General features: G+C 33.5%; 1 long non-coding RNA gene across 1 annotated transcript in view; it reads left to right on the top strand.

Annotated features, from left to right (window-relative positions):
- Nucleotides 1-13,577, top strand: part of LOC142330142 (uncharacterized) — a 343,972-nt gene that overhangs the window by 70,753 nt on the left and 259,642 nt on the right. Inside the window, exon 3 of the long non-coding RNA XR_012757701.1 lies at nucleotides 1,078-1,128. This is a non-coding gene — a long non-coding RNA (uncharacterized LOC142330142). The remainder of the gene's footprint in view (nucleotides 1-1,077; nucleotides 1,129-13,577) is intronic.

Genomic DNA, 13,577 nt, shown 5'->3' with positions numbered 1-13,577 from the left:
TGTCCGTACACGACGTCTGCTGGAGCGTATGAATGTTGGCACTCCGTCATTCTTTCCATCATGTCCGTGCTCGAATCCCCCGTGGAGAATAAACCGTGTAAATTTTATGTTTGATCTTACAACGTATGATAAACAATCAACGCCACCTATTGTTTACCAGTAGGTGTTCCAGTTTCTCCTCACCAAGTCGAACCCAGACGTGCTGGTATACACTGATGGGTCGAAGCATGACGGTAACGTTGGTTGTGCTTTTGTTTTCAATGAACAGACTTATATGTTTGGCCTACCCGGTGTTACGAGTGTGTTCACCGCGGAACTACTCGCTGTGGGTAGGGCTCTAAGTATCGTTGGCCCTAAATATAGGAACATTCTTATTTGCAGTGACTCGTACAGTGATCTCCAGGCGTTGGAAAACCTTTATTCCGGACATCCTGTCGTCGTTGGCATTTATGATAAAATCGCTGAGTTAGAAAAACGAAACAAGGGGGTAGGCTTTTGCTGGATCCCTAGCCACGTTGGGATTCTTGGTAATGAGAGGGCGGATTCTGCTGCGAAAGATGCGTGTATTCAGCCTCCTTTCACCACCCGAGCTACTACCTTTGATTTTATTAATCATATAAAACAATCACTGCGAGCAAGGTGGCAAAGTGGCTGGACGGCTGTCGTCCATAGTAAACTTCGGCGGATTAAAGACTCAGTGTTGCCGTGGGGCTCCTCTTGCAGGAACTCTCGTCGTGAGGAAGTGGTCCTCCGCCGGTTACGGTTGGGGCATACGAGGATCACGCATGAATATCTAATGTCGGGAGGAGATCCACCCCTGTGCACACGATGCAACTGCCGCATGACTGTGCACCACATTCTCGTGGACTGCGTATGTTATGCGGCATTGCGTCGTCGGTTTAATATACCCTGCAGCATTCGTGAAGTCTAGGGTAATGATGGCAGGGTTTTGGAGCGAATGTTTCTCTTTTTGCATAGTACTGGTTTACTGCAAAGGATTTAATATAGTTATATATGTTTTTCTGTAAGGATTGTTTTTTAATAATTTTAACCTTTATTTTCGATTTGATTTTTTAGTTTAATTTTACTATCCGGGGTGGGGATTTTTGCACAACCCATCAGAGTTAGGTAAGTTTTTATACTTTCTTTATTCTATTATTTTATCTTTAATGTTTTGTCACCTTTGTCTGTGATATTAGTTTTGGGTTTTATTTTGCCTTCTTGGCTTGTTTTAGTAAATTTTTATTATATGATTAATATTACATTTGCACCTTGTATAGCTTATTATTTCGGAGTTATATTACCCTTTTAATAATACCTACCGGGCGATGATAACGCCCAAGCGTTTTTCGCCCACAAACAACCGAAAAAAAAAAATCTCATTGGACAGAGCTCAGAAAAGAGCTCTGACCAATTATTTCTTTAATGATTCTCATGGCTTCATTAACTAATCTGTGGGAAACTGAAACTGATTTATTACGGCAAACATGACGCGAGACCCTTCTGCCAGTTTTATCGATTGTAGGAATGTATCTCGATTAATAAAAACGAGTGCATCGGTGTATCGACACTCAACGAAAGCGAAGCTTCTTACGCAGTATATTATATGAATGATTAATGGTGCAAAATAACGTATACGCAATATACACAAATAATAAAATTTTTGAAGCCTGTGATAAGCTCAAAATTTGATATTATTATGACAAATATAAGTAAAATAAGTCTACGAACTTCAAATATTGAAGATTTTTGTTCAGCTACATGCAAGTTGGAAAACGACATTAATTTGGTTATGTTAGTTATATACATTTCACCAAATAAAAAAATTTATGAAATAATAATGTTCCTTTAGAAAGTAAGAGCAGAGTATAATGAAAAAATTGCTCAATGGATGGGGAAAAATCATCATGAATTACCACGTATTTTGTCTGGTGACTTCAATGTCAATTTTGCTGACGAAAAACCAGAAGCGTTTAAACAGTTTATCTTTGAAAGATTCAGTTTATCGATGAATAATCAATCAACCGGTGCAAGCTACAACAAAACATGGCACAACCATTGATGCTGTTTTTTCAAGATACTTAAACAAAATAGTCTCAAACATTTATATCCTACTTCAGTTACCACAAACCAATAATTACTGTGATAGAATACGATGATTAAACTTCAATGTTATCTTTAAATTTTTCTATGTATTATGTAAATAAATATTTTTTGTAATATATGTGCTTCATTGTTAGTTCATACTTTTTATTAATAAAAAAATGTATCATTTTGTTATTACGTATACGTTATTTTGCACCGCTAATAATTCATATTATTAATACAAAATTTAATAAGAAATATAAACTAATAAATACACATATTATAAAAAAATATTTATTTATATATTTATTACGCGTATACAATAAGCCGTGTATAAAAGTGAGAGAGTAAGAATGCTTACGGAACACGCGTAATAGTATCTGTATACAGCACGTGGTAGGCATAGTGGGGGAATCAGCTGGCGTGTGACGCCTTTTCGTGACGCTCGTTATTTTTTTCAATTGACTCCCTCTCCTGAAGCCTGCGTTAAGAAGCTTCGCTTCAATGAAATCTGTGGGAATCACTTTATCTAGCGTGTTTTTCCAAACGTTGCTACTTCGCATGATTTATTAACTGAATTAATATTGTAAATATGACTAGATTCAGCTGTTGTACTTGTCGTTTTATCATTATATTCATCGACTAATTTTACGCATTTACGGTCGGGAAAATTTGAACAGCAGCACCATCTTCAAATTCTTAGGGTAATGATTCTTCTTCTTCTTTCATATAAAAGCTTCAATTGAGAGCAATTATGAGGTTTCCAAAGCGCAGCTTATTTAATAAATCAACAAACTGTACATCATTACTCTGACTAATATTGATGGACAATATTCCACGTTTATCTCTGATCGGTACAAAATAGGTTGTACAAAAAACCAATGATCTTTTACTGATAGAAGCTGTGTGTATAATTTTACCAAAAAGTAAACTGTTTACTCCGCCAAATAATTTATCATTATTAACCCATTTCGAAATTAATTCGATCCGTATAAATTTATTTATATTTGTCTGGGGATAAAGCATGATCAGAATCTCCACATTTGATGATTCTTTTTTTTTAACTATAAACGTGTTGTTAGCGGTGTCCCCGTTCTATTGCACAGTTATTTTAGATCAATGGAAAAATTAATGGGTAAAAAAGGATCGTGTTTTGTCTCAAGCAAAGTCTTTTCCTCTTAACTAAGTCTTGTTTCGTAAGCCTTCTGCCCGTATCTCAGATTTTCAGATTTGACGAAGTTAAAAAAAATTAAAAAGAGTAAAATAAAAACTTTAAAAAAATTGAATCGATTAAAAAAAATCAGTGAAAAGAAAAATAAAATTTTTCACTACGCCTTCATTACAATCTTTGAAAATTAATTTTTGAAGCCGGCACCAATTCATACGGTTTTGTAATTCGTATCTCTTAAATTACTCTACTAGTAATTTATTTAAATTTTAGCTTTTTCTTGAAAAAATAAGTTTGTTTCAAAAATTTTATCGAGTAGAAGAATTATTTATTTCTTTTCAACGCAATTTAAGAAATATTCCTGCGCATTTATGTGCAATAACACCTATTTTTTTTTTTTTTTTTTTTTTTTTGTTTTCACGATCCAACTTGCAGCTTCATAACGAACCACGATTCTAACTTGCCCCGCTCAAATTTTTTAACCTTAAATTGAGCGTAACTCAGGAACAACTCAACCAATCTTCATAAAATTTTCACGTGCACAACTTCAAATACACTACTACAGTATATCTAAATTTCAATAATTGATCGAGTAGTTTTGGAGATTTTCGAGCCACACAATTTTACACATAGGCCTACATATACATATACATAAAAGGAAACCCCAATTTAAGTGAATGGTATTTTTTTACTCCTCATACCTAAAGACATAAGGAGAATTCTTTTTCACCCCCCTACTTACACCATGGGACCGAAGTAATACCGTCATTTTTTTTTTTTAAATTTGTAAAAAAATTATTTTTTTTATATTTAACGTCTGTTTAATTAAAACGAAGAAGTGTTCATCGATCTCATTAAATTAACTTACGAAAAAAAGATAAAGAAGGAAAAGTAGGTCAGAAGTAAATTAATAAATTTACTGATTATTCTTCATTTTATGTGAAATTTCTTATATAAAATTATACTGCGGTAGTTTTTGAATGATTTATGCCACTTGGTTTGGGGTAAAACTTACGTTAGTTGAAGAAGTGTTCAGACATAATAGTACAACCGATGCGATTTCAGTATTTTATTTATTGGATCCTACGTAGCGAACCGTTCAACTTTTAAGATTTATTTATTGTGATTGAGTTATTCTTTATATGAGTACTGCGTTATGTGTTTTTTTTTTCGGTCAGTGAGCGAGTTAAAGAAGGTCAAAAAGGAAAATATAAGAAGGAACAAAGGGGTAAGTGGAAGTAGATCTATACGAGAGGGTGGGGTGAAGTTGTGGAAAAGAGATGATGATCCTCGAAGAACCTCTGACTATATACGGCCTATATATCGTATATTATAGTAGTTTTTGCAGTGCTCTGATGCTACAGACATCGAAATAAACAAAACGGTCTCCTTATATTCTCTCCTATACTTCCCTTTAAAAATACGCCTGAAACTCATCCCTCTTTTTTCTTATAGGCCTACTCCCTTATCCATCTATCTGAAGATGAATCTTTGACTTACGAACTTTATATTCTCCCTCTTTTCAGCTTAGCTAACTTATTTCTACTTCCACCCTTTTAACCGTTTCTATCTCACTTTCTTCTCTCGTTATCTCACTTTTTTCTTTCTTAAGTCTCTAAAAGTATGTTGTAAATATAAAAAGCCATAGAGAACACAGATTTTCTTTTGGTTTTTTCGTAATACAGTTTTTCCTAAAACTTTCTTTTTTTATTGTTTATTTTATGTCTTACTGTATTTTTGATTATCCTTTATTAATGGATTTTATTTTACGTAAATCTACCTATTTATATACTTATGTGGAAATGGATTTTTCTTTACGATTTGGATTTATCTTAGTAGTAGAGTTTTAATTTGTTTGATTTAAACACAGGAGCACCGGAGTAATATAAAATTTTATGTAAGGGTAGGATACAGATAAATAAATTATTTTTCCATATATCCTTTGTATTCTTTAATTAATTTTAATCGATAATAAATATGATTAACTACATGTCAATAATTTTAACGAAAATTTTCTATCTTTTTATTTATATCTCTACAGTCTTATACAATAATAAATCACTAATTATACACTTAGTTTTAAAATATCGCTAAATAATTTAATATTAAATTACTATTTTTAGATTAATTTTAAATATATTCAAAATAAAAAATCGGTTGTTTAGGAGTGCTGTGTATACACGCACGCGCGCGTGTATACAGAGTGCTTATAAAACCCGTTTCACGAATTGAAGAGATGCTCCCCCACATCAACATAAAGAAAATACTGCTATCAACAAATGTCCGGAAACGTTTAGTCTTACGGGCTATCGGCCATTTTCTATTTTTAACATACAATTTTATTTCTCAGGAACGGTTAATCTTACCGAGCTGAAATTTTTTAAACTGCTAGGGTAACTCTCTAGTTACCCTTTATCGGTAAACTTCTATTTACCGGTATAAAAATAATGAACCTGATTTCTCAACCGTTTCAATATGGTGGCCAGGTAAAACTATTATTTGTTAATATGTTTGCAATCGCTGGTTTGTAGTAACAAAATTTCAGCTCGATACGATTAACTCTCCCTGAGAAATAAATTTTTACGTTAAAAATACAAAATGGCCGATAGCTGGTAAACTAAGGGTTTCCAGACATATGTCGATACAAAGTTTTTTCTTTATTTTGATGTTGGGGATCATCCCCCGATTCTTGAAACGGTTTTTATTAACACTATATAATTATATATACTATTCGGTCAGGGATCGTTTCGGTATCCCTTCTCCCTGCCATCTAGACAGAGGGCTCTGCCCCCCGGACTCCTCTGTGTACACTAAACTCATGCTTGTGAGAAAAATAATGGCAAAAAAATTTAAGCCTGCTCATTTTATAAAAATTATTAGGGTATTGTAATCTTTTCAGAATAAACGTTTAGTCAGTACAGGAATCAAAACTTTCACTGATCTGAAGAATGCGGGTTTCAAAATTCTCGGCCTCCAACCTACAAATAGTAGTTATAGCAGGTTACCCGTCCTTTGTACGGGTAAAGATGTATTTCGCCCGGTTCTCAGCGTTACCCGACAAACACCACGGGAGGTGAGAGTACTTTGTTTAGCAATTTTTTTTTAAAATTAAACATTTTTTTTATTTTATGTTTTTTAATCTAGTTACGGGAGGCAGGTGCAACCAGTCGCTGGCTACTACTGTCTGAAATCGAAATTTAAAAAAACTCTAAAATGGTTTTCAGATATTTATCTGAAGAGTATTTTCAATTCCAGATCGAGTAAATATCTCGTTTAATGTAATAGGAAATGGGGAAAATATGCAATTATTGTTTAAAATATTTATACCTTTCTTCACTCCTTATACAAACACCAACAATTAAATTCATACCTTCGTATATTACCTAGAATATTAAAGAGAAATAGTAAATTAATATAAACTCGGAACTTCAAAAAATCCTTTCTTAATGCGCAATTTTACCCTAAGAAGATCTTGTACACATATTTTCATCAATTTATCTTCAGTAGTTTTGGCTGGGTGATAATTATGAGCCATTCAGTAGCTGGGTGTTAATTATGAGCCGGTCAAGACGTCTTGTGTTTTACCCACCGGGTTGGTATAGTGGTTAACTGGTCATCGCGAATGAGTTGATTTCGAAGTCGAGAATTCTGAGATTCAAATCCTAGCAAAGGCAATTATTTATTTATGGATTTGAAAACTAGTTCGTGGATACCGGGCGTTCTTTGGTGGCTGGGTTTCAATTAACCACATATCTCAAGAGTGGTCGACCTGAGACTGTACCAGACTACACTTCATTTACATTCATTCATATCATCCTCATTCATCCTCTGAAGTACCTTACTGTGGTTCCGGAGGCTAAAAAGAAAAAGACGACTTTTTCTATAGGTAAATAAATATATTATGTGTGTTTATATACGCGAGCGCGCACACACATAGACACTCAACCGAAGCAAGAAAGCAATTAGTTAACTTCTAAATACGGATCTATTATATGCGCAAATTTATATATATTGTGTAAATAAAAGAATATCTGGTTTTAAATTGTTATATTATATCTTGGGACGAAGTATTGATTTAAAGTTTGAATCAAATAGCAAAAACGATAGTTTTACGCACACGGTCTTAAATTGATTCTCTACTATTCCGCTTGACAACATCACTGAAAAATATGGCGACTCCTGAACAGAAAGGCTTCTGTATTTTGCAGTTTGCTAAAGGTAAAGGTGATTCTGTAGTAACAGTTCAACTACCTATTGAACGTTTTATTGTGATCCGCCCGGTGACAGTGATGTAATAATCGGTGTGAAACGGATGGATGTCTGTGTAAAAGGAAAAGTACGGAACGACTAAGGCCTGAAGAAAATGTTGAACGTGTCATCGAGTATTCCCGACGTACTCCTAAAAATATGTTAGAAAGGCCGGCCACGAACTATCAATGCCGCGTGATGACAGTGTAGAATATTTAAGGAACCTCTTACGTATACGTCCATATAGTTTACAGCTGCTACAGGCTATGAAATCTACCGACTACGATGTGCGTGTCGACTTCGCGATCGAAGTGTTGTCGCGTGACGATAGTTTTGATCATATTATCTGTAGTGATGAGTCGTAATTTCATCTTAGTGGTCAATTTAACAAATATAATGCTGCATGTGGGTGTCAGAAAATCTCCATGAATTATTCAGCGCAAAAAGGAACTTCCCAAAATCAAATGTTTACTGTGCAATATCCCAACGGCAAGTTTACGAGTAGTTTTTTTATCGCTGAAGAAAGCGTAATAGGAGATGATTATTCAAATATGCCGCTTGCGGCTCTTTTCTCAAGTGCAAGATTGATCAGAGAATTTTGTTTGGCAAAAAGATGGTGCGCATTCTCGCTAGTATAACTCTAGGGATTTGTCGAGTAACGTTTCCCCAACCGCTGGATTGGTCGGTATGCACCCGATAGTAGAGTTTGTTTGGGGTGGCCTCTAAGGTCACCCGATCTGATTCTATGTGATTATTTCCCTTTAAGGTTTTGTAAAGAATCTTATGTATATGCCTCTGCTGCCTATTGATCAACCCCGTTTGAAGCACAGGATTGAAGCCGCTGTCGTTTCCGTTAATCCAATGTGCTGTTTAAAGGACGGGACAAACTCTCCTTTCGCCGTATGCATGTCGCGTAAGGAAATTTATTTTCGAAATTATTTAATTAATTGATTTTAAGAGCTAAATATTCGGAGTGTTTAAAAAATTATTATATATTTTTTTAATATACAGAGAGTAGAAAAATGAATATCGGAGTTTTAAATCTGTTTATCTCTTAACTGACTAACACCAATGAATAAAAAAAAATTGAAGAGTAAATCTTACACTTTTTCCTCACACGTGTTCTGCGTGAGCAACTTTTCTTAAGCGACATACATAATTTCGAAAATAAATTATGTGCTAATGTTACATTTCAGCCAGTAATAAATTGACAAAAGATAATCAACAACTTCATTATCGTGGTGGAGTTATCATTTTCAAAATTTGAATGTTTGCAATATATAAATTTTGCTTTGAGATGTATTTTAACCCTCTATTTACCAACTATATATATATATATATATCCGACCCAACTAGCTTTCCTATCTTCAGTTGTGTTCTGATTAAGAACATTAGAGAATATTTAACTCTCGTTAAATTTTATTACTTGTTCATTATTCACTTTGTTTATTTAATCTTCTCTAATCTCATCCACGCAAATATACTTCGATATTTAGCAACATGTTTTAAGCCTATAAGTCATTTAGTTTTGACTTTAGTATGTCAAATGCTTCCAGCCTTCATTTTTCCTTTTTACTTAGTATTAATATTTTAATAAGCACTAGTTTATTGCTGATGTTTGTAAAATGTTTGCCTAATGTTTTCCCGACGTTTTCCTGATGTTTATCTAATGTTTGTCAAATGCTTGTCCGATGTTTGTCTGAAGTTTGCTCGATGCTTGTCAAATGTTTTCCCAATGTTCGTCAAATGTTTGCCTGATGTTCGTATCAAGCTTTTCTGATGTTTGCAAATGTTTGCCCGATCTTTGTTTAATGCTTGTCAAATGTTTGACTGATGCTTAACAAATATTTAGCTGATGTTTGTCTAATGTTTTCAAATGTCTACCCGATCTTTTTCAAATGTTTGCCAGATATTTTCCCGATATTTGTGAAATGTTGGCCTGATGTTTGTTAAATCCTTGCCCGATGTTTGTCAAATATTTGTCAAATGTTTATCCGATATTTGCCTGATTTTTGGTTAATGTTTTTCAAATGATGACGTTTGCCCGATTTTTATCTGATGTTTGTGAAATTTTTGCCCATGTTTGTCTGATATTTGCAAATGTTTACCCTATGTTTGTCTGATGTTGGAAAATGTTTGTCAAATGTTTGCCCGATGTTTGCCTAATGTTTTCCTGATGTTTGTCTGATGCTTTCCAGTGTATGTGAAATGAACAAATTTACAATTGCTGTGTCAAATTTTAAATTTGTTTCAGTTATTTAAAACTGAAATTTCCTCTTTACTGTTGAAGAGCAACGATATTTCGGTGTTCGATCTTTCTTACTCGGACATCATTATATTTTTCTTTTTCGTGATAATTTCAGCTCTCTATTTTTCGGAAAGTTTTGATAAACGTTTCGTTTTAAAGTTAATTATATTTCAATCTCTTAAAATAAATATCATTTGTGTATTAGTTTTGTATCGAATTGTTTTACATAATGTTAATTTTAGTTACTCGTACACGAATAAAAGCAAAGTATTCATTTCTCGTCGCATATTAAAATGGAATTGAATAATAAATAATAGTCGGGTAGATAAAATTGAATTGTGTAGTAAATATTTTTATAGTTCAATATTTTAACAAAAGTCTCCGTTCTGCAAAGAGGTAAAGGTAATTGGAGCTTCGATTTCGATGCTTCAGCATATGATAAAGCAAATTTGTATAAAGAATTTTTAATACATTCTATGATCCTTGAACGAATTAATATTGTACACATACCGTTATGAATGAAGTATAAATAAAGATTATTGAAGAGTGTACGCCGTTTCATACAAACATTAAAAAGCCCGGAACAAAATTGTTTTTCCTGGTATTGGTTATTTATTCTGTATAATGGAAAAATAGTAATATATGGAAAAAATTAAAGAAAAATAAAAAAATTGATCGATATTTTTTTGCTACCCATCCCCAAAATCACCTTCCATGAAGATTTTTTGATTTTCTACCTTTATTATATTAAATGAAAGAAACTAAAAAATAAGCTGTTAAAAACTTTTTAACCAATAAAAAATTGCAATTTTTGCGGGTGGAGGTGAATTATGATGAAATTTTATTGTAATGTCATTATTAAAAATTTAAACCAAAAATATTTTAAAAAATTGAAAAAATTGCTTTTTTTAAACTTCGATCGCTCCAATCAATATTGTACCAACAGTATTAAACTCCAATATTGCCCCCAAAGCATTTTTTTGGGCCAATTACCCTGCTACTACTCTTAGGAAGACATAAAGCAAATTCGGTATAAAAAATATGCAATATATAAAATAACATCTTTATTCGATTTTTGTGAAGGGTAGAACGTGTACTGAGCTTAATATAAAGTACAAAAATTTTGAGAAAATAGACCTCAAAAGAACTATCTACCCCCACCCTCTGAATATATTGACCGCAAACTTTTACCATCAAATTGTCCTGCATACACTAGTCTCTGTGGCAAATTTCATCAAAATCTGTAAATTCATGAAAAGTTCAAACAATCTTCAAACACACCAACGCACGTCATTCGTAGATACGTCCGTACAAATTATTACCTACCACATTTTTTCTTGTTTTTAGGGGTCTCTGGGTCATAAAACATCGAAAAATGCGAAAAATCGTTACCCAATTTTTTGACTGGCTACCGTACTTGTAGCATAGCTCTACAATTATTATTCCAGGAAAGTATAAGGACTAATCAATATTTTTTTTTTTTTTTTTTTTTGTCTTCAGTCATTTGACTGGTTTGATGCAGCTCTCCAAGATTCCCTATCTAGTGCTAGTCGTTTCATTTCAGTATACCCTCTACACCCTACATCCCTAACAATTTGTTTTACATACTCCAAAAGTGGCCTGCCTACACAATTTTTCCCTTCTACCTGTCCTTCCAAAATTAAAGCGACTATTCCAGGATGCCTTAGTATGTGGCCTATAAGTCTGTCTCTTCTTTTAACTATATTTTTCCAAATGCTTCTTTCTTCATCTATTTGCCGCAATACCTCCTCATTTGTCAGTTTATCCACCCATCTGATTTTTAACATTCTCCTATAGCACCACATTTCAAAAGCTTCTAACCTTTTCTTCTCAGATACTCCGATTGTCCAAGTTTCACTTCCATATAAAGCGACACTCCAAACATACACTTTCAAAAATCTTTTCCTGACATTTAAATTAATTTTTGATGTAAACAACTTATATTTCTTACTGAAGGCTCGTTTAGCTTGTGCTATTCGGCATTTTATATCGCTCCTGCTTCGTCCATCTTTAGTAATTCTACTTCCCAAATAACAAAATTCTTCTACCTCCATAATCTTTTCTCCTCCTATTTTCACATTCAGTGGTCCATCTTTGTTATTTCTACTACATTTCATTACTTTTGTTTTGTTCTTGTTTATTTTCATGCGATAGTTCTTGCGTAGGACTTCATCTATGCCGTTCATTGTTTCTTCTAAATCCTTTTTATTCTCGGCTAGAATTACTATATCATCAGCAAATCGTAGCATCTTTATCTTTTCACCTTGTACTGTTACTCCGAATCTAAATTGTTCTTTAACATCATTAACTGCTAGTTCCATGTAAAGATTAAAAAGTAACGGAGATAGAGAACATCCTTGTCGGACTCCCTTTCTTATTATGGCTTCTTTCTTATGTTCTTCAATTGCTACTGTTGCTGTTTGGTTCCTGTACATGTTAGCAATTGTTCTTCTATCTCTGTATTTGAACCCTAATTTTTTTAAAATGCTGAACATTTTATTCCAGTCTACGTTATCGAATGCCTTTTCTAGGTCTATAAACGCCAAGTATGTCGGTTTGTTTTTCTTTAATCTTCCTTCTACTATTAATCTGAGGCCTAAAATTGCTTCCCTTGTCCCTATACTTTTCCTGAAACCAAATTGGTCTTCTCCTAACACTTCCTCCACTCTCCTCTCAATTCTTCTGTATAGAATTCTAGTTAAGATTTTTGATGCATGACTAGTTAAACTAATTGTTCTGTATTCTTCACATTTATCTGCCCCTGCTTTCTTTGGTATCATTACTATAACACTTTTTTTGAAGTCTGATGGAAATTCCCCTTTTTCATAAATATTACACACCAGTTTGTATAATCTATCAATCGCCTCCTCCCCTGCACTGCGCAGTAATTCTACAGGTATTCCGTCTATTCCAGGAGCCTTTCTGCCATTTAAATCTTTTAATGCTCTCTTAAATTCAGATCTCAGTATTGTTTCTCCCATTTCATCCTCCTCAACTTCCTCTTCTTCCTCTATAAAACCATTTTCTAATTCATTTCCTCCGTATAACTCTTCAATATATTCCACCCATCTATCGACTTTACCTTTCGTATTATATATAGGTGTACCATCTTTGTTTAACACATTATTACATTTTAATTTATGTACCCCAAAATTTTCCTTAACTTTCCTGTATGATCCGTCTATTTTACCAATGTTCATTTCTCTTTCCACTTCTGAACACTTTTCTTTAATCCACTCTTCTTTCGCCAGTTTGCACTTCCTGTTTATAGCATTTCTTAATTGCCGATAGTTCCTTTTACTTTCTTCATCACTAGCATTCTTATATTTTCTACGTTCATCCATCAGCTGCAATATATCGTCTGAAACCCAAGGTTTTCTACCAGTTCTCTTTATTCCGCCTAAGTTTGCTTCTGCTGATTTAAGAATTTCCTTTTTAACATTCTCCCATTCTTCTTCTACATTTTCTATCTTATCTTTTTTACTCAGACCTCTTGCGATGTCCTCCTCAAAAATCTTCTTTACCTTCTCTTCCTCAAGCTTCTCTAAATTCCACCGATTCATCTGACACCTTTTCTTCAGGTTTTTAAACCCCAATCTACATTTCATTATCACCAAATTATGGTCGCTATCAATGTCTGCTCGAGGGTAAGTTTTGCAGTCCACGAGTTGATTTCTAAATCTTTGCTTAACCATGATATAATCTATCTGATACCTTGCAGTATCGCCTGGCTTTTTCCAAGTGTATATTCTTCTATTATGATTTTTAAATTGGGTGTTGGCAATTACTAAATTATACTTCGTGCAA

This window comes from Lycorma delicatula, chromosome 9 (genome assembly GCF_047948215.1).
Source record: "Lycorma delicatula isolate Av1 chromosome 9, ASM4794821v1, whole genome shotgun sequence".
Classification (NCBI taxonomy): domain Eukaryota; kingdom Metazoa; phylum Arthropoda; class Insecta; order Hemiptera; family Fulgoridae; genus Lycorma; species Lycorma delicatula.
Note: the sequence above shows the minus strand (reverse complement) of the source record. Positions and strands in the feature narration are given on the sequence as shown.